Source organism: Lissotriton helveticus, chromosome 12 (genome assembly GCF_964261635.1).
Source record: "Lissotriton helveticus chromosome 12, aLisHel1.1, whole genome shotgun sequence".
NCBI lineage: Eukaryota > Metazoa > Chordata > Amphibia > Caudata > Salamandridae > Lissotriton > Lissotriton helveticus.
Window position 1 is genome coordinate 740,148,022 of NC_136073.1, and position 27,616 is coordinate 740,175,637.

Below are 27,616 nucleotides of genomic sequence, written 5' to 3' on the forward strand. Positions count from 1 at the left end.
CGAGGACCACATTACAGAACAGCTACACAATTGCTATCCTAATACAGCTAATACCATCACTAAAAACACACCTGCTACAAACCCAAACAATACAATACTGATCACTCTTCTACAAAACAAAGTCTCACTGTTACCAAAGCACATTCTCTAAACTGTCTACTAAGAAATGCTCAATCGCTCTCTAAAAAAAATCACATCCACGACCTTCTCACAGACGCAAAAACAGACATACTTTTCATAACTGAATCATGGTTGGGAGATTAAAGGGCTCCAGTCCTGCATGAAGCCATTCCTCTAGGCTATCAAACACTCACCCAAAATCGTATAGGCATAAAAGGAGGTGGCCTAGCTGTTGCGTTCAGGCAAACATTACATATCACTAAAGTTGACGACATCTCCATAAAGAATTGTGAAGCTCTTCTCGCCAGATGCAATCCTACACCGTCTTCGTCCTGTAACTTTCTGCTCCTTTACAGACCTCCACCTAGCAAGGTGACATTCCCAGACACACTTCTAGACACAGTTTTAAACCTGATAATAATACACTCCAACCTATGCGTTCTGGGTGACCTCAACATTTGGTTTTACAAACCCTATATGCCCCATCCGAAAACAATAATCACTGGCCTAAACGCACTGAACCTGCATCAGATCGTCCACAAACCCACACACCTCGCTGGACACATCCTAGATGTCATTTTTGCTAATACTGAACTAGTTATCTTTCAAACTATAACTCCAGTCACATGGTCAGACCACCATTTGCTTGCTTTCCAACATAAAACAACACTAAGCGACTCACCTAAAACCACCTTACATGCATCCACCTATCGAGCGGGGAACAAACTCAATTTGGCACACTTAGAAACACAACTAACATCCAGTAAAGATCTGGGAAACAATAAATTCTGTTAAAAAACTATATGAGTGGCTAGAATAAGCTTTTGATATCCTGATGCCACTCAAAACCACACAGCAGAACAAAAGAAAACAAGCACCTTGGAGAAATACAGAGATAAAAGACATAAAACATCGAATTAGAAAGCTGCAATGTGCCTGGCTCAAAACAAACATCAAACAAGGCAAACTTCGCCAATAGAAAATGAACAGCTTATACAAGTCAGCTATCAAAAAAGTAAAGAAAAGGTAGTATTCAGACAGAATTCAAAACGCTAAATGTGCAAATAAAGAATTCTATAAAATAATCAATTAATTTCGTAATCCAAATTGCCCAGAAGAAATTCATCCCACTTCTCAAGATTTCACAGACAAACTGGCAAATCATTACACTGACAAAGCAGACACGTTGGACTCATACTTAAAACAGAGACAAAGTACCAGCACTAACCCTTTTACAAACCAACAATCCAAGAAAACTAACCCAGCCTCTCTGTTCCTCCCAACACATTTCACACAATGAATTTATGAACCTGGTCAAAGCAAGCAGGCCTGCCGGCAGCCCTTCTAACCCATGTGCACTGCAAACTTTCAAGACAATTCTTCTAACAACCTCTGCTGCCACTCTAGTAAGAAGAATCATCAACGATTCCTTATCTACCGGAATATTTCCAGAAGAACTCAAAAAGTCATACATATGCCCTTTGCTGAAGAAAACAAACTTGGACCCACTGAACCCTGACAACTACAGACCCATTATAAATGGAGCTTTACTGGGTAAACTGATAGAAAGAGCAGCATTCGGCGAGATGTCAAAATTCATGGAAGAGAATAGCATACTTACAGACTTCCAAACAGGATTCCGTCCAGCAGGAGGCACAGATTATGCCCTCCTTGTCATCTGGGATGACCTGATGAACACAGTTGACCACAACGGGGTTGCTGCGCTACTCATCTTGGACCTCTCAGCTGCCTTTGACACGTTTTACCATGACACTCTGATACAAAGACTCTATGAAGCCGGCATCGAGGGGACTACTCTAGACTGGATTGCGTCCTACCTTCAGAAGAAGTGTGGCGCCGCTGCCAGGGCGACTGACGCTGGAATCTGGGGCTCACAGTACGATCCCCGGCACCGGCGGCAGGTCAGCCCAGCACCATGTAACTCTGGGCAATAGCTTGCCTAATCTTCCCGACGGCCCCCAGCGCTGGGATGCCTTCGGGTAGCTGTTCACGCTTTACAAATACTGGATTTACATCTACATCGTCCAAACCGTACTCCACAAAAGCAGGGTACCTCAAGGCTCTATCATCTCGCCCATGCTTTTCAACATCTACATGAAGTCATTACAGGTACTGATCAAAAAATTTGACCACACGTGCAATGACTATGCTGATCACACGCTAATAGTCCCTTAACTGAAATGCCACAAAGAAATTGGAAACTCGCCAATTGTCAGTTGTCTCAGAGCTGTGGATCAATGGATGATTTGGAGCCCTCAAATTGAATGCTTCCAAAATGGAAATACTCACGTGTGGCGATTGGAAACATTATGACCCGCTTACCGCCTGGCCTGATGAACTTGGATTACCGCCTAAAGTATCGAAGGAAGTAAGAAACCTCGAAATGACCATGGACTCCAAGCTATCGATGAATGCCCAAGTGGACAAACTGGCAAGATCAAGCTTTTTACTATAACAACTCTGCCACAAATCTTCCCCCATTTGGGATTTCCACACAAGGTCCAGCTACCATCTCCCTTGTTCTGTCCAAACTTGATTACACCAATAGCCTCTACCATGGATCACCTTTAACAACCATGAATAGACTACAACGGATTCAGAACTCGGCTACCAGACTACTCTTTCATATCAAAGCGTGAGCCCACATCTCCCCTGCCTTGAAAGCACATACGCAGAGAGAAATATACAGTGTATATATATATATATATATATATATATATATATATATATATATATATATATATATATATGTATATAAGCATTTATTTGAATTATAAGTCACTCCTATTGCAGGCCTTAACAATCCTGGAGGCAGAGTCCTGGCTCTCCGGATGACCCTATGAGACCCATGCAATTTCGCGATTTCGCTGATTGCTGTTACCCGGCAATGCAGAGCTTAATTGATCTCTCTTTTAGAACTGGTAGTGTTCCCACTGCCTGGAAGCAGGCCACCATCATACCAATTCTAAAAAAACCTTCTCTCGACCCTTCCAAATCAGAGCACTACTGACCTATCTCCCTCCTTCCTTGGGTGGCTAAAATAGCTGAAGCTCACGCCAACAGGATTTTATCCCTCCACCTGCAAGAAGCAAACATACTGGATAACTCCCAGAATGGGTTTCGAGCCGGTCATAGTACCGAGACCGCCCTCTTGGCAGTGGTGGAACATATCAGGAAAATACTAGACCAAGGTCAGACGGCGGCACTGATCCTACTGGATCTAAGTGCCGCTTTCGATACGGTCTCCCATCAGATCCTATTACACCGCCTTGCGGAGGCAGGAGTCGAAGAACTAGCACTTGATTGGTTTCGATCATTTCTTATGGATCGAACCTTCAAAGTCTCCACACCTCCCTTTACTTCTGCCCCTCGCCCCATTCTGCAGGGAGTTCCACAGGGTTCGGCTCTCAGCCCCACCCTTTTTAATTTGTATGTTGCACCGCTGGCACAGGTAGCTGCCAGTTTTGGTCTTACAATAGTGTCATACGCCGACGACACACAGTTGGTTGTGTCACTCAATGGCGACTCCAATATGAGCGCCTCCACCTTTCAGGCAGCCCTTAAAGCTGTCGCCGGCTGGATGGCGAATAATCGCTTACAACTTAACGCCACCAAGACGGAGGTTATTCTCTTTGGTAGGGACAGTGAGCTTTGGGGAGACCAATGGTGGCCTCTTGAATTGGGCCCTGCTCCCACTCCTGTAACTGAAGTCAGAAATGTGGGCGTATGGCTTGATGATCAATTGTCATTTATTCCTCACATCAAACGTGTTGCGGGAACTTGTTTTGGCGCTTTACAGTGCCTACGGCCTATTTTAAAAAATTTTGACGCAGACACCAGGCAGATCATAGTCCAAACTATGGTATTGACCAGATTGGACTATGCTAGCTCCCTGTTTCTGGGTGTTAATCAAGCTGAGCTAGCCCGTCTGCAGCGGATACAAAATGCGGCGGCTAGGATGCTGGTCGGCCTCCCTAAATTTGTTTCTGCTCGCAGCACTATCCATGATCTCCACTGGCTCCCAGTAGGCCAAAGAATTAAGTTCAAGGCTTTGTGCCTTACTTTCAAAATTCTTAACTTGGCCTCCCCTCCTATTCTCACCCAGACCATTCTTCACTACGTCCCCTCAAGAGCCCTTCGGTCTGCAGGGTCAAATCTGGCCATTATTCCTCGTTTTAAAAAGTCCAGAATGGGTGGCCGGTCCTTTTCGGTGATGGCGGCTACACTGTGGAATTCTTTGCCTGCCTCACTTCGCTCCATCCCTGATTTGTTTCAGTTCAGGAAACAATTAAAAACTCATCTATTCTCCTTTGTTTAGCTTCAGTGCTACCTGGTCCTTTCTGTTGTGTTGTGTATTCCTTCTCCAATAAGCGCCGGGACGCCTCTTGGCTGCGGCATCTGTGCGCTATACAAAATAAAATAACATAACATAACATAACATAACAGAGTGCTTGGTTTTATGTGAGATGGTGCTCTAGCATGAGCTGAGCTTGTCTGCAGCTTTCGAAACCATTTCCTTATAGCTGTTCCAGGGTATTGCCATACCATATACTCTTAAGTGCATTATAATCCTCGCGGTTATTGCTCACTTTGGTTTGGCTTTATCAAAACATGTCGTGTAATGTGTCATACACTTTGGAATACTACCCCCTCGCCAGTTCTGGTGACGGGGGTAGCATTCCACCCTTCTAGAGGGAAAAGACATGCTACTTTACTTAAAACACGGTTAATCCTAACTAGAGCCTCAGCATCACAAAATGGATGCTGCTGTCCCGGCACAAGTCTGGCCTCCTGCTGCTGACCGAAACCTGTCAGGGGAGGCTTGGACAAAGAGTTTCCTTTCACAGGGAGGTGCTACACCACCCCGGACGGGAGATAGTGGATTGGAGCAGGGAGGGTTGAAAGAAACTAGACACTGCCTGGGGCACACAAGGTGTCCCATGCAAAATCCAGTCAAACCGGTTGTGGGGCACTCCAGCCCCAGGTCTGGCACAAAACTGAACAAAGGGAAAGGGGTGTAACCACCCCCTTCCTGGGTCCCACCCATAGGAGGGACCTAGCAGGTAATCCAGCCCCTTGATTTGGAATAAAGGTAGGAGCTGTGCCCAGGAGCATTAGATTATCCTGACTGAAACTTTGATACAGAACTCTGGACCCTTCGACATCCCACTCGATGTGGAAGACTGAATAATCTCCCTTGTGGTCAAGGAGTGACCACCCTGTGCAAACAGGCACCATCCAGCGCCCAATGGTTTGCTTTGTTGCAGTTCCCGCCCAAACTCGAGCAACAGAGATCAACAATATCCAGCTTCCCTGACTTTTAACAGCCCGATCCACAGTCCCAGCAAATCTGACACCCATGGAGGTGACGTGAAGCGTGGAGCTGGCCATCTTGGAAAAACTACAAAGTGCTGACCGTGCAGCTCCCGAGGCTTCCTTGAAGCTGTGCTTTGAGGTTTGAGAAGACCCAGCTCCATGCAGCTTTTGCACCGAAGATCTCCCCTCCACACTCTCCGAGTGCTGCGTGGGGCCCTTTTGCATTTTCCTGCTTGACGCATTGGTCCGGTCACTTGCCCATTGGCTAGTGGCCCCAGTACCAACGAACCTTCAAATTTACACTGCTAGTCTGGTTGCTCCAGACTAGCCCTCGCTCCCCTGAAAAGGAGCAATCTATCTGACCTTGCTGGTCCAAGTAAGAAGCGATCTTCAAATCCTGCATGGGTTGCCTTTGCCAAGGCCTGTTGACTCCTATCCGGAAGCCAACACCGCCGACAGCGAGAGCCTTTATGGGCCAGCTCGTGATCCACTTAATGACGCCCTCGGTGCCCCAGAGTCCACGTGGCAGCGGAGACAAGCTTCCCATCAACCACCTGATTGCGCCCGACATTGCCTGGTTCCTTCCTGGTTCCATCCTGGTTCCATCCTGGTCACTGCTGAGTGACCCAGACTCTGTCCCCTCTGCTTTCAGGTACTCTCCATCTTCGATCCACCCTTGGATCCAACCGGACTCTTCTCTCCTGGCCGCCTGCAGCATTTTCATCTCCAGGCTCCATAGATCTCCACGACGAAACCCGACACACTTTGGCACCTATGCACCCGCTTCCTGTGGGTGAGGTAACGATCTAACACTGGTGTTCCTGTAGTGGTTTACACCTCTAGTGTCGTAGTTTAAAGTGTGGTAATTCTATTCCAGTCGGAAGACTTCCAAAACAGTAACTTTCTAACTTTTACGCACCATTGACTTTGCATTGGTGCATGCGTGTGCTTTTAGCGCTGCACCCGAATCCCGCGGGCTACTCCCGTCCTAACTGCTGTTAGTCCAGTGTAGTCCCAGCGATTCCCAAGGCCCTAGGCCTTACCACTGTTCGTAAAGTGATACTTATACCACTTTTTTGATATATAGTTTGAGTGGCCACCGGCCCTATCCATAATTGTGCAACTTGTGTATGTTTAACTGTGCTTTTGTTTAAACGCTTTTGCCTCTGCACTCATAAAGAGTACAGAGGATTATTCTAGTAATAAATACATATATTTTTATAATATATAACTTGTGTGGTGTCCTTTCATTTGATATTACAGGATTGCATATGGTAAAACAGCTGGCTTCACATGCCCTCTTGAGTTAAGCCTAAGACTGCTTAGGTCTATGCTACCCCTAGGATAGCTAGTCTACAAGGTTGACTTACAACCACCACCATAAGGGAATGTTTGGACTGATACAAGGTACCCCCAGAATTGGAGACATCATACATCAGGCCAACTTCTCACAATAGGTATATATAAAAATCTGCTGTCCAAAATATATATTATGACGATAGTAATGGTTTCTTATCAATCATTGAAACATTTTGTGGTTTGAATAGCTATGACTTCCTTCTTCAGGACACAGTTCATATGCCCTTCAGATGTTTGTATATATATCGTTTTTAGTCATGCTGTCAACTCCTACGACATATCAAACTATATGATGAGCTATTACCTTTTCTAAAATACACCATGCCACAGTTATGTTTTTTTATGTAAGAACAACTTTTAAAACAAATATCCTTACCCTAGAGTTATTACTCAGTTATTTGAAGCTGAAATAACACATTATCCCAAAGATACACTCAAGACTCTTCAGTTGTGATCTTCTGTCTCTTATAGTCCAGTCTATTCCACTCGGCATTACATTTGAACCTATAATATTGTGCCCCCTAGGAGTTGGTTTTGCGCCATTCAAAGGAAATACCATAAACCCAACCAACCTTTTGTATCCTTAATGTAAAATATATCTCCATATATCTGCACTTTGCAAGGATCAATCATATTCATTGTTCTTTCAATAGAGAATCTTCTACAAACCAAAAAACCAGAAACAAATGCCTATCAATCAACGCCTGTATCCATAATGTTATTTTATTCACTAACAACCAAACAGCAATTTCCCAGCCACACAAAGCCGGCTCCCCAAACCAGCAACCCTCAAAATAGTGTCATTGGATCGTGGTACTACGATATAGAGTGGATAACATTCACACCCTTCCCTTTTTGTAGTCAAAAACTCATTACACGCACCTGTTTTGGGTAATGATGTTGTTTGTATTCCGAACCCCTCTGTGTATCCACCCTATGTTTTCCCTAGCTCCATGGTCTTCTAAGCGTAATGCATTCCATACAGGACTCTCCATTTCTAATTGACATTACCTTAAACATAACCTCTGCTAACAGCTCAGAACTTCTTCATGGTTCTCATCTGTCACTTCTGCTCAGCTAAAAATATACTCAACAATCTCTCCTGAAAAACTACCCTACAACATTGAACCATTGGAATCAACACCAACCTGATCCCCCACAATTTTTTTCAGAGAAAGTGGAGCATTCAATGCGTCTCATGACAGACTTTTCTGCCCTTCCCTCAGTTAAATATTAGATTTCGATGTGAACATTACCGGCGCCATCTTGTCCCACTTAGGCCTTTGCGAGCCCGTAAGCAGCAGCCATTTTAGACACTGTGGCCAGTTCGTAACATTGCCGATCACCTGCACGTCTCCCCGACCTCGCAATCATCCCCCACGCGCTGGCAGCCCCCAAGCACACATGCTAGAATCATAAAGCATCCTCAGCGCGACCCTGCCCCGGAGCCACTTCCCGTGCCGAGCCCACATACCCTTTCATCCCTTGCGCACGAACAGGCCTTTCGATAATCTCCTCCCCTGCACCTGACTGTTCGATCTGATCCCAGGCCATACTCACTTCCCAAGGATCTCACTTTGGCCAGCTGGCTTTCCGATGCCCTGTTCAGTAAATGTTCCCGCTAAGAACTTAGGGGTCTGGTTCGGAGAAGACCTACGGTTCGAGGCGCACATTAAGAAACTGACAGGGTGCTGCTTTGGGACCCTAAAAGAGCTGCGGAAGTTTTTTCCCTATCTCCCTTCCACAGCAAGAGAGTCAGTGGCGAGGGCATTAATTCTCTCACGTCTTGACTACGCTAATGCCTTGCTGAGCGGCTCCCCGGCCTATCTGGTGAGGCGGCTCCAAGTTATTCAAAATGCGACCGCCAGATTGCTATGTAACATCTCCAGTCGTGTGAGTGTAAAGAATCATCTACAGAGATTGCACTGGTTGCCAGTGCCTCAACGGATTGTTTTTAAAATTCTTACACTGGCGCATAAAGCTATTAATGGCCAGGGTCCTGCCTATTTGATGAAACGATTTAGCCGGTACACGCCCAACAGACCTTTGCGTTCTGCCGCCCAACATCTGCTTCAGGTCCCACGTTTTCAGCGTTCTCGGCTGGGAGGGCTGTCGGTTGCGGTGAAGGCCGCTTCCGCCTGGAATGATCTTCCATTGTTTTTGCGAGCTACCCTTAATTATGGGCCATTTAAAAAAGCCTTGAAAACCCATTTGTTTAAGCTGGCTTTTTAGTTTTCTGTATCTGAGTTTTCTTTTCTGTTTTTTCTTCTCTCTTGTCGCGCCAGGATACTCCGTAAGTAATTGAGCGCGTAATAAAACAGCATAATAATAATAAAACAGCATAATAACCAACCCCTGCGGATACAGTTTATTGCCCCTGTACAGTAGGATCTCGCCTCTGAGGTACTGGGTTTTTCAGAACCGGTAATGAACCGGTAACCCAGCGGTGCCAGGGTACACCCAAATACCTCGGGTTCTTTCCTGATTCAGACCACAGAAACTCAGAGTCTTCTAGGTGAAGTCAAGGATCGATTTTATTGGCTGCAACCAAGAAACAAGCGTCCTAGAAGTACAACACACGGGATGTATATTCTCAGGAGACTGCTCAAACTTACAAAGTCAGGCTTCTCTTTTTATACAAAATATTGTGCTTTAGGCAAACATTCTTCGAATTTACAGTACACTATTCACATTCTTTGTTACAAAGGAAAAGCAGAGTCATGATGACATGTCTATATTTCACTTCGTCCAGCCCACAACAAATCACCCGGCAAGGCCCAACATTTCATCAGATATCGGTGGACCCCCAATAAAAATGGGCACCTCCCCATCATAAAGCAAGTGAGAGAAAAGAGCAGGGACAGGTGTGAGCAAGATTCGGCAGGGTGTGTGCGATGAAATGGGTTTATGGCCTGTTGTGCCTTGATGCTATCTCATTCGGCCACTGGGAGAGGAACTGACCAAACAGGTTCGGCCTGGGGCAATGGTTCCAACTTGCCCAGGTCACAGGAAAGTCAATTAAGGTGTACGTGTCCTTTGGAATCGAATTTAGCTGTATTATAAGCCTATGTAAAGGGCAACTCACAAAATGGCTGCTGTATACAAAATGGAAGCCAAGGGTTCAGAACAAAAATGACGATTTCGAGGTGAAATCGTCACTGGAATATGACGAAAATGCTTGTACATAGTGTACTCGTCATTTTCGGTCTTTTGATACTAAATTCGTCATGTTACGACGAAGTTTTATTCTCAAGTCCAGAATTTTCAGAACCACAAACCCTCCTTTTGCCCTTACATAGGCAATTTAACCTAATCTGAGTCCAGGTCTATATTCCTAAAGTCATTGAGATGTTGCTGTAACATCATTCTAGTACTTAGCTCGTCTCTTGATACAGGTTTCCTTACACATGATGCAGCACAGAGGCCACATATTGCAGGAGCACACTGCACGCACAGACAGAACAGGAAAAGAATGGCTAGGACCATCCCAATGACCATCAGAATTTTCCATCCCCAGGCGGATATCAGTTCCCAGAACCATCCCATTAATGACCAATCTCCTTTATCCGCATGAATAGATTCGGAAATCTTATGCAGTTTGGAGATGGCCTGGTACACTGTTGGGGCATTATCTGGGATGAAAACACAGCAACTCGATTGGATCAATCTACATACCCCACCTCGGTCTGCAAGTATGACATCTAATGCGACCCTGTTCTGAAGGGTCATAAGACGATCCGACTGGAGCTCAGCAGTCAGGTTACTAAGGGCACCAGCAGTTTCTATTACGGTGGACTCAACCACCCTTGTCAATTGCCTTATGTTCCTGCTGTTAGCCATGGATCCCCAGAACGGCAGAAAACCCTTTGCGAAGTCCCCAAATTCTTGACCTGCAGTGTCTTCTTTGCTCAAGACACCTCTAACTATCCTTGTCTTGTGGTAATCTGCCGCTGCTGTGTAGGTGGGAGGCAACAGGAACGAAACAAAACATGAGCCCGAGAAGTCAGGGGGCAACCATGTATAGGCTCTATCATGGCAGATGAAATAGGTACCCTTAGCTGCTAAAAACGAAGGGGAAGTCTGGGCTGCAAAAACATACGTTTTAGTGCAGATACTCTTCCCTAACTGAGCTCTGGGATTCGTGCCATTACCTTGCAGACACAAATGACCCTGATGGGGTACAATCCAAATCGGGGAAGATCTTTTAGCTTGCTGTTTCTCACTCAGAGTAGCTCCATATCCGGTTATGTTCCATCCTATGTATACTAGTGTCTCATCTCTCGGGATAGTCTCATAAGAAATACCTTCCTTAATCATGTCTACTATACCCTTAACTAGAGCACTATTTTTAGGATTGTCTGTTACAGAACGTAGGGGGTAGGCTTCATGTGCGTATATGAACATTGTTCTGTATGCCCACACAGAACCATTGTGACTGAATGGCAGGACCAGATAAGGAATACCTTTATCCGTTGTGTGAGGCATAAGACCACACACCCAACAGTTAGTCGTGTTCATTACAAGTTGGTGTTGGTGCAAAAGCTGAACAAAGGAGTTATTAATAAACTCTAATCTCCTAGCTGATTTGTGTTCAGGAAGGGGTTGAAAAGAGTGTGGGGAAACAGTAGAAGGAGGAGGTATAGGCGATGTAGTGGGTGCAAATGTTACTCGAAAAGAGAATAACAGATAACTTATTAAAAATATCATCAAACTGAATAGCATGAAAATGCACAATATCAAAAAGCTTTTCTTTGTCATTATTTTACAAATCCTGTGTTTAAAGTTCATTTCCTTGGCAGGTCTCTCCATCTCGAGAAACTCCATCCTCTCTAAAGTGCTGCCCGCGATGGGAGGTTGATTCTGCTAAGGAATGCTTCTGTCAGTCCAGGGCAACTCCCTTAGACCAACCAGAACTGCCGACCTAACGTCGTCAGCTGCACCCCAAAGACTTTGGGCAATCGCGGCCCTAGCAGCGGAACCCGGATGGCGGTTCGAAAAACAAAAATGAGCAAGTTTCTCAGATGGGAGAGCTGCACTTTCAAAAATAGTACTTGGAGGTAAAAAAAGTTTTGTTTATTTGTCCATAGGTCTTGGCCTCAAATTATAGCGCTTTTTCCCGGGTACTGTCTGATCCTGAAACAGGAGTTCAGGCTCTGTAGTGTTCAATGGAATTGACGGTGATACAGCTGGTTGCAAAAGTTTCTCGCTCTCTTGTTCAGTAAATGTTCCTTTTACTCGTGCATCACTGAAGGGCAGAAAGCGGGGTACAGTTTCAGTTTCTGAGTCAGCGACACCCTTCTGGACCCACTGGTCATATGGCAGAGGCAGAGGGATCCGTTTGCAATGGATCCCGTGGATCCAGTTCGCCTTCCCCTCCACTCGAACTGCTGATCTTGTGGAAAGAAGGACGAGGTGCGGTCCGGTCCACCTGGGCTGGTCGTTTTTGGTTTTCTGGAAGTTCTTGACAAGGACCCAGGAACCAGGGTCGATTGCGTGACCTGGAGTCTCGGAGACCGGAGACAGGGTGTCGTGAACCTGTTGATGCAAAACACGCAATTTAGCCGTCAATTCATACAGATAATCAAGCAAAACAGGGTGTTCAAGTTCGCTGAACTTAGTGGGCCTTGGCACTCCCCATATGTTGGCCGGGCGGCCAAAGATTATCTCATAGGGGCTAAGTTTCACTCGTGAATGCACAGACATTCTGGTGGACAGGAGTGCTAAGAGTAGAGCATCAGGCCATTTGAGACCTGTGCTCGCTTGAAATTTGGCCAGTTTTAACTTAAGCGTGCCATTGTAACATTCTACTAATCCAGCTGATTGGGGGTGATTTGCAGCGTGGAACTTCTGTTGAATGCCTAGCCCTTCACATACTCTCTTCGTCACTCGACCCACAAATTCACTTCCATTATCACTCCAGACCATTCTAGGCATTCCAAATCTGGGGAAGAACTCTTTCACAAGGGCTTTAGCTGTGGATAAGGCAGTATTGTCTTTTAGGGGGTATGCTTCTATCCATCTTGAGAAGGCACAAACAACAACGAGTACGTATTTTAAATTGTTGCACCTCTCCATGTGAATGAAATCTAGCTGCAAAACCTCGAACGGATACGTAGGAGGTGCAAAATGACCAACTGGAGTTGGGGTTCCCCTACCAGGATTGTGTTTCAGACACACCATGCAATTCTTGACGACATTCTCTGCACACTTGGGAATTCCTGCATTTTGCCATACTGGAGCCAACAACTTACAAATCCTTTCACACTGATGTGAGCCATTCCATGAGTCATTGTAACCACTGCAAGCACATATGCATCGGGTAACAACCATCTCTGATGCTCTGACAATTCAATCCAACAGCCATTTGCATCCATTCTACCCGTACTTTCTCTCCACATGCTTAATTCTTTCTCTGTGGCTTCAGCTTGAATGGATTTCACACTCTCTATCGTGTCTTCACACATTCCAACATCACCAACCCATCTTGCAGGGCCTGCAACATACATTCGGCTCATCACATTCCTTGCAGTTTCTTTCGCGATTTCGTCAGCAAATGCATTTCCACGACCAACATCATCAGTCACCTTCTTGTGAGCACTACATTTCACAATCGCCACTTGCAGAGGCATGGTCAGTGATTCAAGAAGCTCATTCACCACCAGGTGACCCCTCAGCCCTCCACAGGGCTTGGTCGCCCCACTCACTGCTGCCGCTCCTGCCTGCCTTTGCCGCCTCCTGCCTGCAGATTCCTTCGCTCGCTGCCCACTGCTCCTGGGAATTTCCCGCTGCTCCTGGGAATTTCCCGCTGCCCGCTGCTTCTTGGAATTTCCCGCCGCTGCCTCCCTGCAGCCCCGCCCCCCTGTGATTCCATTCGCCGCCCCGCTCCCGCCACCCAGCTGCTCCTCCCTCGCTCCTTACTTATGACGCCCCTAGAGCGACCGCGCAGCGGACGCGCGCAGCGGGAGCGCCGATTGAGCGCCGAAGGTGCGCCAAAGGTAAGCCCGTCTGCGCCCGTCCGCGCCTGGCCCGCGCCCAGCGCCATGACCCCTGGCCCTCCCTGACCTACGACGCCGCCACTCTCAACGCACTCAATGCCAGCCGGACCCAAGCCTGCTGCCGAGCCACCCCGAGACGCACCCACGGACACTTCACCTGCTGCACCTGCAAGTTCACCTGCCTCCGAACCTGCCCCGCACCCGCCAAGACAAACACCAGCAGCAACCACCTCAAGTGCATCCTGATCAACACCCGCTCCGTCCACAGACACGCCGTGGAACTCTGGAACCTCCTCGATGGTACATCACCGGACGTCGCCTTCCTCACGGAAACCTGGATGAACGCCTCCTCTGCACCCGACATCGCCATCCCGGACGGGTACAAGATCATCAGGAGGGACCGCATCAACCAGACCGTAGGTGGCATCGCCATCGTCCACAGGAACACCATCCGCATCACGACCGACGCCAACGACTCCTTCGCCGCAGCCGAACATCTCCACTTCCAGATTCACACCGACCCTAAGACGACCCTCAGAGGCACCCTCGTCTACAGACCCCCGGGACCACGCACACAATTCAGCGAAGACATCACAGACTTCATCAGCCCGCACGCCCTCCCCTCCACTGACTACATCCTCCTCGGGGACCTCAACTTCCACCTGGAGAACAACAAGGACCGCAACACCACCGCCCTGCTGGAAAACCTCGCCAACCTCGGACTCAAGCAACTGGTCAACACCCCCACCCACTACGCCGGCCACACGCTTGATCCCGTCTTCTCTTCCAGCAAGTACATCACCTTCAGCCACGCCACCGGACTCCACTGGACCGACCACAGCTGCGTCCACTTCAGCTTCAAAAGATCCACGACCCACCACCACCCGCAACAGGTACCTCACAGGAATTGGAGCAAGATCACCGCAGACCAGTTCACCACCTCCCTCAGCCAGAGCCCACCCGCCAACACAACGGACCCCAACGAAGCAGCCCGCAACTTCACACAGTGGCTGACCGCCTGCGCCGACGACCTCGTGCCACTAAAGAACCCTCCCAACAGACCCAGAAGCAAGAAGGCATCCTGGTTCACCTACGACCTCAAGGACTCCAAGAAGATCTGCCGCACCCTCGAGAAAGCCTGGCTCCTCGACCGGACCACCGACAACATGACCGCCCTCAAACACGCTACCCGCAAGCACCACCAGCTCATCCGCACCACCAAGAAGAAATCCCTGAAGGAACGACTGGGCAACAACGCCCACGACAGCAAAGAGCTCTTCACTATCGTCAAGGAGTTCTCCAACCCCAGCACCGGCACCAACGACATCACTCCGTCACAAGACCTCTGCGACTCCCTCGCCTCGTTCTTCCACCGCAAGATCGCCGACATCCACAACAGCTTCGGCGCCCCACCCACGCACCCAACCGTCGAACCAACGCCCCCCACCGCCACCCTTCGCACCTGGACCATGGTGACCACCGAAGACACAGCCCGCACGATGAACACCATCCACTCCGGATCACCGACCGACCCCTGCCCACACCACGTCTTCAACAAGGCCGACTCCACCATCGCACCCCAACTCCGGAACATCATCAACGCCTCCTTCAGCACCGCCACCTTCCCGGAGAGCTGGAAGCACGCCGAGATCAGCGCCCTCCTGAAGAAACCTACAGCGGACCCCACCGATCTCAAAAATTTCCACCCCATCTCGCTCCTCCCTTTTCCTGCTAAAGTCATCGAGAAGATCGTCAACAGACAGCTGACCGCCTTCCTCGAGACGAACGGATCCCTCGACCCCTCGCTGTCCGGCTTCAGAGCCAACCACAGCACCAAGACCGCCCTCATCGCAGCCACCGATGACATCCGGACCATGCTCGACAAGGGGGAAACAGTGGCCCTCATCCTCCTGGACCTCTCCGCTGCGTTCGACACGGTCTGCCACCGCACCCTAGTCCAGCGCCTCAGCAACATCGGTATCCAAGAGAAGGCACTGGCGTGGATCATCTCGTTCCTCGCCGGAAGAACACAAAGAGTCCGCCTCCCCCCGTTTCGCTCCGAGGCCACCGAAGTCATCTGCGGCGTCCCGCAAGGATCTTCACTCAGCCCCACCCTCTTCAACATCTACATGAAACCTCTCGCAGCCATCGCACGCCAGCACAACCTCAACATCATCTCTTACGCCGACGACACCCAGCTGATCCTCTCCCTCACCAGAGACCCCAACACCGCCAGAACCTGCCTACACGAAGGGATGAAAGACGTCGCCGAGTGGATGAAGGACAGCCGCCTGAAACTGAACTCGGACAAGACGGAAGTCCTCATCCTGGGATCTTCGCCCTCCGCCTGGCATGACTCCTGGTGGCCCCCAGCCCTGGGCACCGCACCCAAGCCAACCGACCACGCACGCAACCTGGGCTTCATCCTGGACCCCTCCCTCTCGATGACCAGACGCCGTCTCCTCATCGTGCTTCAACACCCTGCGTATGCTTCGCAAGATCTTCCGCTGGATCCCGACCGAGACCAGGAAGACTGTCACCCAGGCACTCGTCACCAGCCGACTGGACTACGGAAACGCCCTCTACGCCGGAACCACAGCCAAGCTACAGAAAAGACTCCAGCGCATCCAGAACGCCTCCGCCCGACCCATCCTAGATGTCCCCCGACGCAGCCACATCTCCAGCCACCTGAGGAACCTGCACTGGCTCCCCGTCGACAAGAGGATCACGTTCCGGCTCCTCACCCACGCACACAAGTCTCTCCACGACCTGGGCCCCAAGTACCTCAACGACCGCCTGACCTTCTACACGCCCACCCGCCAGCTACGGTCCACCAGCCTCGCCCTCGCAGCCGTACCACGCATCCGAAGAGCCACCGCCGGAGGAAGATCCTTCTCTTACCTGGCTGCCAAGACTTGGAACTCCCTCCCCATCCACCTTCGGCAGACCCAGGACCATCTCGCCTTCAGGAAACATCTCAAGACCTGGCTGTTCGAGCAGTGGCATACCCCTCCCCCCAAGCGCCTTGAGACCCTCCCGGGTGAGTAGTGCGCTATACAAATGGCATGATTGATTGATTGATTGACCATGCTGAATCTTAGCTCCATGCGAAGTCAGAAATCCACGTTCTTTCCACAGTCGTCCAAAACTATGAGCCACACCAAATGCATACTGACTGTCGGTATAGACAGTCACTTTCATTCCTTTTGACAGCACACATGCTCTCGTAAGTGCAATCAACTCTGCTGCTTGAGCTGAATTATGTGGAATACGTGCAGCTTCAACAATTGTATGCAAAGTCGTGAAAGCATATGCTGCCGTCGTGTCACCGTTCGGGAGCTTGAAGCATGAACCATCCACCCACAATGTACCATCACATTCAGCAAGAGGAGTATCGTAGAGATCTACTCTCCCTTTCGTTTCTTCTTCTGTTCTAAGAAAACAATCATGATGTTCTGAAGCATCTAATTCCTCTACAATTGGCAGCAACGTAGCTAGGTTTAAAGTGTTGCACCTTTTTATGTGCACATGACTAGCTAACAATGTTAATTCGTAACCTGACAATCGAGCACTAGTTAAGTGCTGTGTCTTGGTTCTATTTAACAACGTGTCTACTGCATGTGGGACCATCACGACTAGTGTATTGTTCATTACTAGACCAGCAGACTGTCGAATAGAAACAGCTGCTGCCGCTGTGGCTCTTAAACAACTTGGCAACGCTCTAGCTACTGGATCCAAAGTCGACGAAAAATATGCACATGGACGCTGTTTGTCCCCAAACAACTGAGTCAACACTGACAATGCACAACCTTCCTTCTCATGGACATACAATGTAAAGGGCTTACTGTAGTTGGGGGTACCCAACACAGGAGCCGAACATAATGCTGTGCGCAATTCAGAAAAACTTTTCTGACACTTTTCAGACCAAGGAATGGGATTGGATGTATCTTTACACGTTAATGCCACCAAAGGTTTGGCTAATAACGAAAACTTTGGTATCCTTTGCCTGCAATATGATGTAATACCCAAGAAAGCACGCACTTCTCTCTGTGTTTTTGGCACACTCAATTTCGCTATTGCCTGAATTCTTTCTGGGGTCAGTATCCTTCCCTCCTTCGATAAGAGGTGACCTAAGTAGGTCACTTCTTGTCGGCAATATTGTAATTTGGAAAGTGACACTTTGTGATGCAAATCACACAGATGACGCAACAATGACAACATGGCTTTCTTACATATTTCCTCAGTATCTGCAGCAACAAGCAAATCGTCAATGTACTGTACAAGAGTAGCACCTTCAGGTAAAACAATCGTATCAAGCTGTGTTTTTAGAGCTTGACTATATATTGATGGACTTTCACAGTAGCCCTGGGGAGCGCGTTTAAAGCGGAAGCTGCGTCCTCCTAAACTGAAGGCAAAAATATCCCTGCTCTCCTCAGCAATCGGGATGCTGAAGAAAGCATTCTTCAAGTCAACCACCGAAAACCAGGTGGCAGAAGCTGGAATCATAGTCAATAGGGCAGTAATGTCGGGGACAACTGGAAATTGTGGTACAGTGATTTTATTGACCCCTCTAAGATCAATCACGAATCTGTAAACAGGTGGCTGGGAAGGGTCAGTTCGCTTAAAAACAGGCAGAACAGGACTATTGCAAACGTTGCCTCTTGTCTTTTCAATCACATCTTTCTCAATTAGATCGTAAACGATCGCTAGCAAAGCTTTTTCACCTTCACTAGAGATTTTGTATTGGGGAATTCGTGGCATTCTAACATTGGCTTTCAATGTTACAACATATGGTGGTATTTCCAAAAGACCTACATCATTAGGACCAGTAGCCCAAAGAATATTAGGGAGAGATGACAATTCTGTTGGAAGTTTGTCTCTTAACAAATATATTGGAGAAACCACTTTCTTACCCAGTGTAAGTTGTACTCCAGAAGGAGAACAGTACAAAGTCGCATACAATCTTTCTAAGCAAATCTAATCCCAACAAGTTTTCACCACAACCTGTTGTCAGAATAAGGGGTGCTTCGAATTCACAAGGTCCAACAGAAAGGGACAAAGGGTCAGAAATCGGATTTCTAACTGGGGCGCCAGAAAAACCTACTGATACATTCGTTTCGCCAGACAAAGGTGCGCCAGGGAGTTTGGAGTGCATAATAGAACTCTTTGTAGCACCAGTATCCAACAGAAAAGGCTCTGACACACCTGATGTAATCACCTCAACGTAAGGTCCACTCTGATCTACTGGAACTGAAACAACTCCCTCTCTTTGTCTATGGCTGTCCTAGCAATCATTACCTTCCCAATGCTCATCTTCTGTATAGTAATCATCAGTATAGTACTGAGCTGTCCTACCAGATGCGTTATTCTGCTGATCAAACCTATTCATCGAATTTTGAGGTGGAAGGGACTGTGTGTTCTGGGGGAGATTTCCACGTCCTCTACCTCTAGACGCTTGCTGAACACCTCGACCTCTTACACCAGAAGCACCATTTGCCCGCTGTAATAAAATAGGACAACTATACTTGAAATGACCCTCTTCCTTGCAATACGAACACTGATTGGGGCCTACAGGGACACGTGGTTGAGTATACTCGACTCTTTGCGAGTTCCTCTGATACTGTTGAGGCTGCTGATAATTATTCTGATAGTTACTCTGACCACTATTATTTTGACCACCACTATTCTGGCCACCACCACCACGTGGCGGATATGCTTGTTGTAACAAAATCTTCGTTTTCAACTCTTTAGTTTTCTTTTCTGCTCTATCTTTCTCGTCTTTGTCTCGATTTTCGTAATACTGTGCAGTAGCCAATATCTGTGCTGAGGAGGAAACTGCCCGTGAACTCTCTGAATCTTTTAACTTTTACACAATTCGGGAAGCAGATTGTGCACGAATTTATCGACGAACAAACGCTGGCCACCTTCTGTGCTCATATCTTGACCACTGTGGTCGACAAATGTCTCTTCAAACCTGGTGAAGAAATCTGAGACTGTTTCATCTTTCTTCTGCTTGCATGCAGACAACTTATCCCAATTTACACGTATTGCAGGCATTATCGTTTTCATGTAATCAATTATTTTACCAGGAAGTTCGGCTACTAAAGGCTCAGGCTTAGCACCACCAACTTGTCCGGCATCTGCAGCAGCAATATTAGCCCATGAGTCACCTAACTCCTGATCATGATCTGTATGACGAAACTTACCCCATAAAGGCTGTGGAACAACATTCCCAAATAACATATCGATATCGGCTAAATTCATGATACATGACCCTGCAGTTTGTGACAACTCTTTGTAATACCCTGCGGGATTTTTACGGGGATCAGGTAATGTCTGTTTAAGGGCTAAAACTTCAGCTCGCCTCCATGGGACATGTACCCACACCCGCTGGAAATTAGGCTGAATAGGTGGGTTAGCTTGTAGGTCCCCTTCCCTCCATTGTGGGGGAACCTCTCTCATGGGGTACTGTCGCGCCTTTTTCCTACCGGATGTGCCATGCTCAAATGACGACTGAGAAGTGCCCCCCTTACTCCGAAATGACAGCAATGTCTCAACCGCTCTCTCGACATCTGGACCTACGACCATGCCCTCTCCAAACTCGAACCGTACACGACACAACTTGGGCCGGTTGTATTCCAGATCATTGTCTTCCAAATCCTCACAGAGGAAAACACACATTTGTTCAAAAACATATCTCTGCGTCGGTGCTTCCCATTGACGGAAGACTTACATGACAGACTCTACATCATACCTTACAGTGTCCATAACCCATTTATGTGCTAAACGATTCAGTAAATCTCTCTCTCGATAGTCAGGCAGTTGACTTCGCAACTGTCTTCGTTCCATGTTAGGGGTCGTAGTAGGCGACCCGAAAAGAGGTGAGAAAAGGATAGTAACAGTATTGGCCATTCTCTGCCGAACAGAAGGAGAAACTGAAGGAAGAACGGGTGGAAAAACAGGGTGAGATAAGGCAGGGGCAGAAGCAATAGCAGAGGGATCATCAGGAGAAATAGAAGGTGCACTAGGCAAAGTCGTAGAAAGCACAGGTGAAACAGATGTGATCGGTGGGCCTTGAGGAGGCTGCACATAAGGAGCAGGAGCCAGCTGAAGAACAGCTGGTGGGTGCTGTAGAGGAACAGGAGGCACAGGTTGCACAACTAAAGGTTGCGGAGGTGCCGTAGCATTTTGCGCATAGGGGGGTGGCGAACTTAATAAATGCGACATCAAGGGATCTTTTTCAAGCCCTTTTGCTGCATCTTGCTGAGGAGGTGGCAAAACTGGATAGCATTTATCTATTACCATTTTACGTTGCCTGTGCAACTGCTCACTCATCTGTTCTTCTTCATTGTCTTTAAACTGCATAGCAGCTTGCATTATCGAGATTCCCCCTTCTCTCTTATTTTTCTTCGCTAATTTAATTTCGTTCTGTTTGGCTTCCTTACGCCATAGGCGGAAAGAGTCAAACATCGGCGGCCGGGCTTTCTTTTTGAAAAGTTTAACTTCGAGGTTATCTAAAATTTCGGTATCAAAGCTACCATATTGGGGCCATTTCAAAACACCATCTTTTCTGGTGTATTTGATCCACACTTCATTATATGTGATGGGGCCCACGCCATGTTTTACATATAATTCATAAGTTGGAGTTCCAACCGGAGGAACCGGACACGAGTCCTCCAATCGGGAGTCCGTATTATTACAACCAAGACGAAACAAATTTCCAAGTCTAAGACCAGGCATCTTCGCTCTCTAGTCTAGCTCCAAACTTCAAAGGATTATCGATTACGATATTTCTCGTGAATACACGAGTCCTTCGGCTTTGGCACTTGCAAGTTCCAAATCAAAACCAACTAAGGACTGGGAGACGCTCCACTTATACTTAACTGAGATATCGATGACGTCACCAGAAGACTCGTCTTATCGTTTCGCTCTACCAAACTTCAAGGGTCCAAATCAGGGCGATAGCCAGGGCAGCAGTCCTTTGTAGCCGTCGGAAAGCGGGGAACCTCGCAGCAAAGACTTTCGGACCACGTCGACATGCAGGGGTCGATGAAGTGGATGGCCTTCCTCCAGAATTTTCACACGAAGCTCCTCACGAACCTCTAGCTGGACTGGTATCGCTGGAATCGCCCCAAACGTTGGGCGCCAACTGAGGTACTGGGTTTTTCAGAACCGGTAATGAACCGGTAACCCAGCGGTGCCAGGGTGCACCCAAAGACCTCGGGTTCTTTCCTGATTCAGACCACAGAAACTCAGAGTCTTCTAGGTGAAGTCAAGGATCGATTTTATTGGCTGCAACCAAGAAACAAGCGTCCTAGAAGTACAACACACGGGATGTATATTCTCAGGAGACTGCTCAAACTTACAAAGTCAGACTTCTCTTTTTATACAAAATATTGTGCTTTAGGCAAACATTCTTCGAATTTACAGTACACTATTCACATTCTTTGTTACAAAGGAAAAGCAGAGTCATGATGACATGTCTATATTTCACTTCGTCCAGCCCACAACAAATCACACGGCAAGGCCCAACATTTCATCAGATATCGGTGGACCCCCAATAAAAATGGGCACCTCCCCATCATAAAGCAAGTGAGAGAAAAGAGCAGGGACAGGTGTGAGCAAGATTCGGCAGGGTGTGTGCGATGAAATGGGTTTATGGCCTGTTGTGCCTTGATGCTATCTCATTCGGCCACTGGGAGAGGAACTGACCAAACAGGTTCGGCCTGGGGCAATGGTTCCAACTTGCCCAGGTCACAGGAAAGTCAATTAAGGTGTACGTGTCCTTTGGAATCGAATTTAGCTGTATTATAAGCCTATGTAAAGGGCAACTCACAAAATGGCTGCTGTATACAAAATGGAAGCCAAGGGTTCAGAACGAAAATGACGATTTCGAGGTGAAATCGTCACTGGAATATGACGAAAATGCTTGTACATAGTGTACTCGTCATTTTCGGTCTTTTGATACTAAATTTGTCACGTTACGACGAAGTTTTATTCTCAAGTCCAGAATTTTCAGAACCACAAACGCCTCCCATCAAAGGAGCCAGAATTAATCAATGACACAACCCCATGAGATCCGACCAATTGCGCGTATCTCAGCTCCTGCCGGAATGCCCAGCTGCGAGATAGCAATCACCTACTGAGACCGGGGTGGGGACAGTACTGTTGATATGTGTGGGAACGGGCCTGAAGCGGGGATTCCAAAGATGGTTTATAATACATCAAAGTAATGTCAGGAATGTGTTACACTGCAATAAAGAGATAAAACTGTATATAAAAGGCCAGGCCACAGAGATGCAGTTAGAGCACCTCGAAACTACGCCCTGTTCGTCAGTCCCGCAGGGGTGTGGAATTTTCCAAATAATCTACTTGTCCAAGGGACAAAATGCCACCGAGATCTACATGTCCTGTAAAATCCACTTGTCCCACATCAAACATAAGGGCTCCGGCTGACAGAGAAACATTAGTGCTTCCATTCTTATGAATAGGGCTCCCGGTTTTATGTGGTATTTATTTTTTTGACATTTCTGTCTGTATTTATCCACATTTATTATGAGTTTTATGAAGAAAAAAAAGCTGAAACTGGTATATTTCCGCATTTATTTAACCAATAAAAATGCAGTCATGCTTGAATGCCTGCCAGGCTTCAGATATGAACACATGCAGAAGATAAATCAATGCACTTATGTGAAAATATGCACATTTCAGTATCAGCTTTGTGCATATCTACTGCTGTTTAAGCCTCTTTACTAAAGTTCCTTTTTTAAAACCCCTGACCTATCAATCCACACAGTTATTGGCCTGGCAATCATGAAAAAATTGTATTTAGAATCACTCAAAAAGCACCCAATTTCAGTTTTTATCCATATTTAAAAATAAATACAGATAAGAAAATAAATGGTTTTCTGTCTGTATTTATCTGTAAAATCAGTAAAAATGGAAAGCAGGGAGTCTTATTTAAAAAGAAAAAGTTAGTTTGGTTGAAATAAAATATTTGCCTAAGATCACACAATTTAAGCATGGAAGCTATTTTTTTTAATTTATCAAGCCAGAACAGGTTCTCTTTCACAAAGAGTATCTAAATAGTTCCGAACTGTCAAGAATTCTGCCACATCTCAAATAGCAGATAACTACTGTAAATAAACTCTGCACTCAAGCAGGATGTTGCATAATGTCACAACTAATTGCAACCAGTACTTACTTAACTCACTGCTTTAAAAAAAAAAAATGATCACTAATAATGAACATCTTTCGCCAACAAGCCACAGCTATCCAGAATACTGAACTATCCCAGAGCATGCAGACATATCACAAATAACGGACAGTCATCACAAACATATGATTCAAGTAAGCCTGCAGAGATACAATCACCAAAAGAATCCTGGACTATGATTAAATAATATAAAGTGAATGTGAATTTGCAGAGCTATTTGAGGCAGAACTGAAGTGCATTGCAGAGATGTTCATAGAGACCCAGCCCCCCTGTTTCACACAAGCACACACACACAGTCAGACTGATCTAGTTGTGTTAATTGGCAGAGCTCTGCATATCTATTTGTATAAAGTAGCACATATCAAATGCACACACCACCAGAATTGAACTCCTGCTAAGTGAAATCAGCATTTTCTCTTCTTCTTTAATGCTAGTACCCTTCATATATTCCTCACCACTTCCCGATTTCGCTTGTTTCTAATATTCTAGCCCGAGTTATTTTAAGACATGATAACACTTGCATATGACCTTGAGACTCACTGAAAGTGCATATCTAATAAAAGAATGACTTTGTTTGCAGTTTATTAGCGCAAACTCTACCTGAACGTATTGGAGCGCTTAGATGAGCGCCAGTTACATTACTACAAGGACACCTATTTATTTCTGAGTGTATCACTGTTGGCAGCTGCACGAGAAATATCAAATGATATGCGACCTTATGCAGAGGGGACATTATTCTGGCAGATGCCAATACAATATTAAGGCGATCATTGTAGTCTTCACAGAGAAAAGCAAAGTGGCTGCTAGAGGTACATCAGGTGCCTCCCTGTGATCCGCCTTAGGCATTCTCTGCTACACTTGGAGCGCGCCACAGCTGAAGTTGCAAAATTAAGTAAAACAATGTGTGGCTCACTGTGACAGTTGCTCCCCTTATACTCAGTTAGGCAGCGCCCTTCCGACCACATAAGCACACGCCCGCAGATAACTTTATTCCACTCTAGATCACGCCTGATATCACTGCATGCTCTCCTTTTGTCTCCACCTTCACTTACTTTCTCCTTCTGAGGTTTTTAATCTGCTACTGTATTCGCGCCTCTTTCTTCCCCCCAGTGCGGCGCTATCTCACTTTATCACACCAGAACATTAAGCTGATTAATTGCCCAGCCAAAACACAAGCACCCTACATGCCTCCTTGGTGGTGGAATTGGAGAGCCTTTCATGAACTTTTGCGATGTAGGGAGCATTCTTCAGTGGAAATACTAATCCCGGTCACAAAGAGCTTTTACACTGTCAGCATTAGAACAGTGAGGCAGCTACTTTCGTTTTCCAAAATCAATGTATTTTTAAACCCCGCATGAAGTCCTGGCACTGATGTGGCGATGTGTGCAGTGCTCATGCTGCCCGCAATTAACTAACTTTCAAAGGAACAGTTAAGTCTCCTTTTACAATTATTAACGATACACTGCAGCGACGATGCTGAGGCATTTGCAGTTTTAAAAAAATGCGCACAACGGGCTAAATTAATCCAGAAAAATAGGCACTGGCAAATTGAGGATTTTCTCTCACAAATCGGAAAGATATCGCTCATTTGTTAGAGAAATTGCCCAATCAGTGTCAGACGTCTGGTATGAAAGGGACTTTTAATCCACTCTGCATACCAAAAGAAACGTGCGCAGTCGGCAAGAGAAGTGATGAGTCAGCCCGTGCTTTCTGCAGCCACAATGATGCTGCATTAGCGACGGGCCGTCAGCAGGCAGACATTAAAGTTCTAGTCTAATATTTAAGTGGAATCTGTATCCATGCAGGGAAGAATAACACTAGCAGTGCTATGGCGGGCGCCTTGGCAGTGCTTTAATTTTACCTCAAATGGAATTTCCTCGCTCGCGGAGGTCCCGAAGTTCAACTGCTTGCTGAGAGTAGTGACGTTTCACTCCACAGCCAATCACTGGCTAGAGCCCAGTGAAGCCATGGACTGCTAGCCAATCAGAGGGCTCCAAAGGCTCCAAAGGCTCTCTGCAAGCCCACAGCCTATTTTCTTGACGTGATTTAATGTCTTCTTGTCCGTAGGACAAAATAGACATTAAATCTTCTTGCCCGTCAATAAAAACCACATGGTTCGGGCGTCGGGCGATAGGATTCCCCCACCCCTGGTCCCGACGTGTTTTCCTTCGAAGAATAAATCTGTTTCCTGCTTTCCAATTACCAGCGCCCGCCTCTTTATTTGATAACTACGATTGAACTAGAGGTGACTAACGCCAAGTTGTGCTTGAGGATATCTGGGGAAAATCTACTTCATTCAACAATTGGCGCCCAATGTGGGGCCCATCAGCGACACGTGGGTCCAGTGAGAGAGGTCCTAACGACGGAGTGAACGACTGCAACGATCGGGAAAGTGCTCCTGCCCGATAGACCCTCGTCCGGCAGCCGATCATCCGACCTTCACTGGTTCTGAACGGACCTCTCTCGAGTGATCTACGGTCCTGACTGGGATCCCACAGGAGTGCCGCGGCAACAACGGATAATAGATGACGATCGGGCACTGGAAGTAGAAGACGAGAAACAGTCCATACGGTCCGGGTAAGGTCGTGCAGCACGACTGTTTTTGATTGATTGATTGATTGATTGTTTGGAAAATACTAGTATTACTCATATTTATTGGTTCGTTTAGCCTTCGTTGCTACTCGACATATTGGTTCTCTTGAGATATTCTCTGTTTGCAAACAACGAAGAATAGAAATATTCTGTCTAGTCTTTGCAGGTAGTGAAGGATAGGTAGTGCGGACCTTTGTCCAACATTATTTGAGATCTTCACTTGTCCGATAAACGTCATGCCTATCTTCTCCCCACTGATTGGAAATTGGTTCAACCCGGACCGTTTATTAGAGGTAGATCATCCAGCTCCACTGAAAGGCACCCCTAATAAGGACATGTATGTTAGATATGGACTAGTCGCCGTAGCTTACAGTAAACTATGGCATAAAAATACTAAAAAAGATCGAGAAAGTCAGTGGCCACTGATAGGATCTTTTGACCTCGCAAAAATTTAAGTGCTAGAAATAGCCCTTCGCAAAAATAGAACCACGCCAACCATGCTTGATAGTCTCGGCATGTGGCGCAAAGAAACAACGCAACGTAAAAAGAGAGACGAAGCAAAGAGCGATAAAGAACTACGAAAAGCAGCTCACTTAGCTGGTAAAAAGTTGGAAGAGGAAGTGAAGGAAAGAGAAAGCGTTAGAAAAGAACGAGAATCAGAAACCTCAGGCCAATGGCCTGTTAGAACACCCTCAGCGCTTTACCCTGAACTACCATCAAAGCAAAGGACGGACGATGATTTACTCCTAGGTCCCCCAATCATCTACATTCCTCCTCCTTATGCCCCTACCCACCCCTTAGTACAGCAACTAGAACCCCAGAACTTAACTGAAGGTAGTGCCAGAGCCTCGTCACCCACGGCCTCCGCGCCGACCGAGCCTCTCGTACTAAACACCTCGACAAAAGACACCTTAGAAAGAATTGAAACACAAGAAAAAGAACCGGCGAGAATTCCCCGTTTGAGGACAACTGAGCGGGCCGGCATCGACAGAGTAGT